At 53.7% G+C, this 7,049-nt stretch overlaps 1 non-coding gene across 1 annotated transcript; it reads right to left on the bottom strand.

Annotated features, from left to right (window-relative positions):
* Window positions 1-6,412: 6,412 nt before the first annotated feature.
* On the bottom strand, window positions 6,413-6,528 carry LOC142441904 (U5 spliceosomal RNA). The gene has a single exon (XR_012783185.1). It is a non-coding gene; the product is annotated as a U5 spliceosomal RNA (small nuclear RNA).
* Between the last annotated feature and the right edge of the window lie 521 nt (window positions 6,529-7,049).

The following is a 7,049-nucleotide window of genomic DNA, read 5'->3' as shown; positions in this document are numbered from 1 at the left end:
GCTCATGATGAGGCTACACCCACAAGGAGCCGTCTTCAGGCTGTGACCTGACTGATAGGCTGGACTCCACCCCTTCTTCATTCTTGGCTCAAATGGACATGGACTTGTGTAAGGACCACAGAACCGACTCGATGACACCTAACCACAGGACAGGGAGGGAGGAAGGGAGGAAAGAAAGGGGGTGGTAGGGTTAAAGATTTGTGGGCACCACCTACGGTGTCAGGGGTGCTCATGGCATTCAGTAGTCAGTCCCCTTCAGTCGCCAAGAGAGGGCTGCCCGTGTCCCAGTAGATCCCAGCTTTCACTCCAAAGCCAGTCCTGTCTGCTCTGCCAGGATGCGGCAAAGATCTTCCCCAGGGAAGGATGGGGCACCGTCTTCACAAGCCCAGCTGGAAAGCCCCGTTGGGTCTCCACATTCACCCCTAGAAATAAAGACCAGCCCGCCCTGCCGCAGTCTCAGTGGGCTGACTCAGCTCCCAGTGTCCCGTGTGTCTGGGTAGGACGTGAACCAGAGGGCTCAAGGGCTGCCTTTGGGGACCAGATCAGGAGCTTTCTCTTCTGGGTGCCTCTGAGTGGACTCCAACCTCCGGCCTTTCAAGGAGCAGTAAAGTGCGTTAACTGTTTGCACCCCAGAAACCCTGCCAGCTGTCCTCCAAAATTTCTCTCCCAAGCCCAAAGATGGTGTCACCTTGAGAGCGGCTTACCTGCCTAGCAGCTGCCCCAGTGAGAAAGTGAGGCTGTCTGCTAACGGAAAGAGTCACCATCTCAGAAACTCACAGGGGCAGTTCGACCCTGTCCTGCACACTCACTGTGCCTCAGAATTGACTCAGTGGCAGTGGTTTGGGTTTGGCTATCCTGCCACGGGTGACTTTCCACCCACAGAGGCCTGACTATCCTGTCCCACACCTTCCACACACATGTTCACACACATTTCTACAAGTCCTGTAGTGCTGTTCTCTCGTGGGCTCCAATAAATGGACACTATGTCACTCTGTGGAACACTGTAGGTGCTTCCAACTCAGGACCCCCTGCCCTCACAGCCCTTCAGTCCCACAACAACCCCTCTCCCCCCCAGGAGCCCAGGCAGGAGTTCCTGAGCTGACCTGGTGGGCGAATATTAAGAGTGGCCCAGGGGTTCCTGGTCACACACCCCGCCCCCACCTTTAGGCTCTGTAAGCTCCTGCAGTGACTGACAGCTGCTGGGATGGACTCCTGGAGGCTGGGCCAGGCACGTCCGTCCGGACAGGCCCGGGCTTGTCCGGATTCCACAGTGGGCTAGAGCTGAAATCCCCGCTGCAGTCCCGGCCCTCTGATTCCCTTTAGGAGCACTTCCACACCAACTCTCCCAAAGGGCCCCACAAATAGTTCTAGGAAGTTGGCAGGGAACACGGTGCTTTCTTTTTAGAATAGATGGAGACCTGGGAGCAGAGAGGGTGCAGGGAGGGCTACCGGCTCCTGGGCAGTGGGCTCCGCTCCTTCCAGCCTTCCCCTCCCTTCCATTCCTTGCTGGTGGTCAGGGCCTGCCTTCTGGAGCAAGAGACGCTTCCTTCCAACCTGGCTTCCTCGGCAGCTCCTTCTGTTGGCCTTCGTCTCTTCAAGGGCCCCCGAGCAGCAGGCCCCTCCCTGAGCCCGGACATCCCTGTGAGGAGTGAAGAAGCAAAGCCTCCCTCCGAATGCCCTGTGGTCAGCACACGCCGGCCAGCACCATTGACGCCCCACCCTCACATGGAAGGCTGTTAAAGGCCCCACAGCCCCCGTCGCAGGAAGCATTCCCCCACCCACAGCGTGACCCGCCACGGGTGCTGTTCAGGATCTAAGGATGCATGCGAAAACGTCCTTGGTGACCCGGGAGGGCTGTTGTTAGGTGACCTTAAGCCGGCTCCAACTCCTAGCGAACCTGTGGACCGCAAAGGAAAGCCTGCCTGTCCGGCACCAGGGGAGGGATCACCAATTCCATTGTCACCGCTGAAGCCATCAGCCAGACAGTCACCAGATGTCACTTTCTTGTTCGTAGCTGCCATTGGGTCAGTTCCAGCTCAGGATGGCTGAGCAGAATAGCTCCACAGAGTTTTCCAGGTGGTGACCTTTTAAAACATGACCTTTTAGAAGCTAAGCACTTGCTTATAATGTAAAGGTCAGGGTGTGAGCCGAAGGGCTGGTCCCAGGGGAAGATGTGGCTGTCAGCCGGTGGACACCTTGACAGCCTTGGGGATACTATGGGGTGACCCTCTAGCAGGGAGCTTTGGGAATCCCATGGCATGGTCCTCTACAATGGAGTCTTGGGAATCCCATGGGGCGGCCCTTTGGCATTGCCTCGAGTCAGAATCCACTCGATGGCAATAGCTTTGGGACTTGGTAGAAGCAGGTGACCAGGCCTGTCTTCGGCAGCTTCCCGGCATGGTCCCATGCCTAGTGGCTGAGCCTCGTGGGGCTCCCATGTGGCAGGCCTGCAGATGTACTTCCTGAATAGTCTTGCTGGGGTGGCAGCTGCAGTCCCTAGATGCTCCTAAATGTGCAGAAGGAAGGCCAGCATCCTTGACCTCCATTGCTCAGGAAGTGGTGCTGTCACTCACAGAGCCTCGGGGAAAGCGTCCCTTTTCTCCGAGGAGCAAACTGAGACTCAGATGGGTGACTTGCATGGCCAGGGTCCATCAGATGGGTGACTTGCATGGCCAGGGTCCATCAGATGGGTGACTTGCATGGCCAGGGTCCATCCAGCATGAGAGTGGACAATCTGGGTCCCAACCCAATTCTGTCCAGGAGTGAGGAGCTGCCCAGCTGGCTGGTACCTCTAAACAGAGCCTCCCCAGACTCATCTCCACAGGGACTTGGGAAAAAGGGAAAGACTCCCTTGCCCAAAGATGCGTGAGTCTTATTAGAAAAGCCCGGGATGGCTGGCCAGACCCAGGCTCCTGGACTATGAGTGCTCTGGAAAGGGGCAATGACAGTTCTGAGCCATTACAAGCTGAGTTATGACCTGGGACCCTGAGGTGTGCCCCACTCCCCGCCCCAGTGCCCTGAGGCCAAGCCAGAAAACCTGATCCCAGAAGTGTTATTCCTGCAGCCCCAGCCAGGCGGGCTGGTGGACTGGCTGCTCCAGGGCCCCCGTGGGCATCTTCGTCAGTCAATGGCGCCCTCTGCTGGCAGCACGGAGAGCAGCGGCTTCCAGGGCGGGGCCCTCGGAGTCTGGCATTGAATGCTAATGACAAAAGCGCAAATGATACCAGCGATGCTCCGAATCGTAATGATGCACATTGACAAGAACAAGAAGAAGAGATTTTTTTAGGAGCGTCTTGGAGCCAGGCACTTGTCCAGCCCCTTCCACAGATGGCCTCAGGTTTGTTTGTTTGAATTAAGTTGTTTTTGTTAGGTGCCATCGATCAACAAATTGGGCACCAACCTCACCGCTGTTCTTATGGTTGAGCCTATTGGTGCAGCAACTGTGTCAGTCCCTCTGGTGGAGGGTCTTCCTCTTTTACACGGCCCCTCCCCTTTACGAAGCACGGTGTCTGTGTCAGTCTGGGTGGACTGGAGAAACAAATCCAGAGACACACTCATATGTGTGCAAGAAAGAGCGTGATAGTCAAGAGCGACTGAGTACCGAGGAAAGATGGCCAACCCAGTCCAGAAGTCCGATATTAGCCCATCTGTCCAATACTAATCAATAAATTCCTCTTCAGACTCATGCAATGATGCTGAATGCAGGAAGATCACAGGCCAGCGGGTGGAATGTTTTGTGGATCAGTGGTGGTGGAAGCATCTCAGCACGGGCTGGCAGGGCTCTCTACCTGCTCAGGACTCTAGTGTAGCTCCACATGTCTTGTCAGCAGGAAGGCAAAGCCAAGAATGTCTGTGTTCCACCTCCAGTGAGCTATTTATCTCCTTCATGCCTCCAAATGAGGCCGTCAGGCTCTGACCTGATTGACAGGCTAGACTCCACCCCTTCACAAGTTGACAGGTGATTATGTAACTGCCACAATGTCCTTCTCCAGGGACTGGTCTCTCCTGACAACTTGTCCAATGTACATGAGACAAAGTCTCACCATCCTTGTCTCTAAGGAGCCTTCTGGCCATATTCCCTCTCAGGCAGATTGTCTTTTGTTCCTTTGGCGGTCCATATTTCAAACTTCTTCGCCAGCACCGTCATTCGAACGCATCCATTCTGGCATCCTCCTTGTCCAATGTCATCTTGCACACACATGGGAGATAACTGAAGACGCCATGATTTGGGTCAGGCGCAACTTGGTTCTCAAAGTGACATCCTGACTCTGTAGCGGGGGTTGGTGAACTTTTGAGATGCAATGGCAGGTCCAGTCCCTCACAACAATTTTTTACAGCTATACGCACATTTTTACAGGCGAATGAAATCTCCATTTTCTGAAAAATATCCTTTTCATGCAACTGAGATAGTTTTATTTTCATTTTCAACTGTACTTCAGAGCATGTGCATGTACCGAGAGCTGCAGTTTGCCAGCCTGCTCTATGCACACTGGTATTCTCTTCAGTGTCCTGATGAAGCAGTGCGGTTCAGAGATGTTGGACACTTGCCCAAGGTGATGCTTCCAAAGCCCTGTCCTCTCTAGCATTGAGAAAATGCAGTCTTGGCTAGCCTCATTCATCTGGTGGTGCAGTGGGTTAAGTGTTGGACTGGTAACTGAAGTATGGCAGTTCAAATCCAACGGCTGGCTGCTCCCTGGGAGACCAGCGAGGCAGTGTGCTTCAGTAAAGATGTGCAGCCTCAGAAGCTCCCCGTGTGGAGCAGGCCTACCCTGTCCTATAGGGTCACTGTGAGTAGAAATGGACTGGACAGCAGTGGGTCCTTTGAGACCCCTTTCCTCATGCTCCGTTTTGTCTCAGTAATTACCCCTGTGAGTGGCATGCTAGGGGGACCCAGGTTCACTTTGCGGTGTGACGGAAAATTCCCCCAGCTCATAGGGTTGCCAGCCTTGGCAAATAAAAATATAGACACCCAGTTAAATTTAATTTTAAGACTAGATAGGGAGAAAGGCCTGGTGACAGCCGCCATTCGAGCCGAGGACACCCTGCGGAGCCTTTGTGCTCTGCCAGGAGAGGGCACTGTGCATCAGAATTCTCTGGATGGCATCCTTTCTTTAGTCTGGTCCCTCCCTCTGTCATGTGCTAAGGGTGTGGCTTTGAGCACATCCTGTAGCCACCGAGCTCTTGTGACCCCGTGCACAAACAAACAAACCCCTCTTCAGTCCTCCAGGAGACCCACTGGGTTTTGATTGGCTGATTTTTTTTTTTTTTGCATATGAGATTGCCAGGCCTGCCTGCCCTCCTTGTCCACCTCAGCCTGGAAGCTCTGCTGAAACTGGTTTAGCATCATAGCTGTACACAGCTCCCTGCACATGAGCTGCTAGAGTGGAAATAAGCCGCCTCCCAGGGCTACTCTGAGCTCTGCAGCCCTGGCACTCTTGCTGCATGGCCTGCCTCCCTGGGCACATCACCCGCCCTGTCTGGATTCACATGAGCCAGGGGGCCGGAGCAGATGGGGAGCAGCAGCAGGGCCTGGTCTTTCCCTCATGGTCACAGGCTGTTTGTCCCTGCCCCGACACCCTGTACTCACAGTTCTGTGTCCAAAGGCAAGACAGAGGAGGCTCCCAGCTCCGCAGACACTCTCTGGACTCCTCATCCAGAGCGGGACTAGAGAGACTGAGGACGCTGACTACAAGTTTCCACTCCGGTCTCCAGTGAAAGACATCAGCCTCTGGGATGGTGGGCATTGTGCTAGGGGTAAGCTACGTCTATGCAGATTTGTGAGTCTACTTACTATCACCCTTGCCACGCCTCCACGCGCTCAGGATGACGACCTACCATACTTACCCACGCGCAGTGCCCAGCCGCCTGGGGCCCTCATGCATTATGGCTCTCTCCACAGAACCAGCAACAAACGATCTCATCACACAGGTGAGGAAGAGAAGCCAAGCAACCTGGCCAGGCTCTAACTCCAGAAGATCCTCCAAACTCACTCTCATCCGGTTCCCTCACGGCAGCCCTGCAAGACAAGACCCCTGGGAGTTTGAGACTGCAGATCTTCAAAGGAGCAGAAGTCCCAGTCGTGCTCTAGAAGAGTCACTGGTGGGTTCAAACTGCTGACCTTGTGTTATCAGCCCAACAAGTTAACCATTAGGCCAGCAGTCAGTCACCAATAACAGGTCTGAACCTGGAGCTAAGCTCTTGCCCTCTGGAGGAAGGTATGCAACTCACCTTCCATCTTGGTGCCCAGATGTATCTCCCCCTAAAGACAAGACTTGAGCCATATAAAAAGCTAACTAGGTATCAGTAAAATTTGGCATGACTATTAATCAGAGAATGCCTTACTCCACAGCATGTGGTGCTTCAGAGGTTTGTCTTCTCAAGGTCATTGGTCTGTTTTTGTAACATGAAAGTAGACCTTGCAGAAACAAGGTCTCAAAAAATTGGTTGATGACTCAGAGTTGTTTCTCTCCACGGAAATCTTTAGTAAAAGGCGAAAGATTTATACGATCTGAAGAGAAACCAGAGTATAAAGACAAGCCGGTCAGCTCATCACTGGGGTAACTGACACACCTAAGTCACTAATGGTGACTATTTGGCGCAAGAACCGGAGGCATCGCCCGTTTTATTTTATAATTCTATGAAAGCATTCTCATCTTGGAGTCACAAAGAGCGGAGACTTTAATTGTTTCAAAGTGGAAACTTTGGCCTCTGTGCAATGCATTGTGGATATGTAAATAAGGTTAGCGTCATCGCCCTCCAGTTTCCGGAAATTGTTTTCGAGCCGGGGCACCACTAGGGGACAGAGCGGAGACCGGAGTTTCAGGGATGTGGACCGGAGCCTCGTGGAACCCGCAAATCCGACTCTGCTTTCCAACCGCAGCTGCCAACAGCCGCAATAATGGGAACAATGCATTTCTGTCGATCAACTCCGCCCCTTGCGGTGTTTGTGACAGCGGCGCTGGGGAACGATGGCACTGGGAATCACTGGCAAGACCAGAGGTTTGCTGGTTGGAAACGCGGGGCTGCGTCTCCTACATCCCTCCACCCCG

Source organism: Tenrec ecaudatus, chromosome 2, assembly GCF_050624435.1.
Source record: "Tenrec ecaudatus isolate mTenEca1 chromosome 2, mTenEca1.hap1, whole genome shotgun sequence".
In the NCBI taxonomy this organism is placed as follows: Eukaryota; Metazoa; Chordata; class Mammalia; order Afrosoricida; family Tenrecidae; genus Tenrec; species Tenrec ecaudatus.
This window is presented reverse-complemented; position numbering and strand designations above follow the sequence as displayed.